Genomic DNA, 271 nt, shown 5'->3' on the forward strand with positions numbered 1-271 from the left:
CCGTAGCTGCCATATGCCCCAGGAGCCTCTGAAACTGTTTCAGTGGGACCGCCATCCTGCTCCATACCGGGAAAAGAGATCCTCTGCATCGAGGGAGTTTGCTCTTTTCCCAGTTGACCCGAAGGCCCAACAGGCTGAGGTGTGAGAGCACCAAATCCCTGTGTTCGCACAACTGATCCTGAGACTGCTTCGTCGAGGTAGTTGAGAATGCGAATGCTCTGTTCTCTCAAGGGAACAAGGGGTACCTCCGCAACTTACGTGAAGACACGGG

The sequence above is a fragment of the Sinocyclocheilus grahami genome, unplaced genomic scaffold (assembly GCF_001515645.1).
Source record: "Sinocyclocheilus grahami isolate Dianchi unplaced genomic scaffold, SAMN03320097.WGS_v1.1 scaffold5.1, whole genome shotgun sequence".
Taxonomy (NCBI): Eukaryota; Metazoa; Chordata; class Actinopteri; order Cypriniformes; family Cyprinidae; genus Sinocyclocheilus; species Sinocyclocheilus grahami.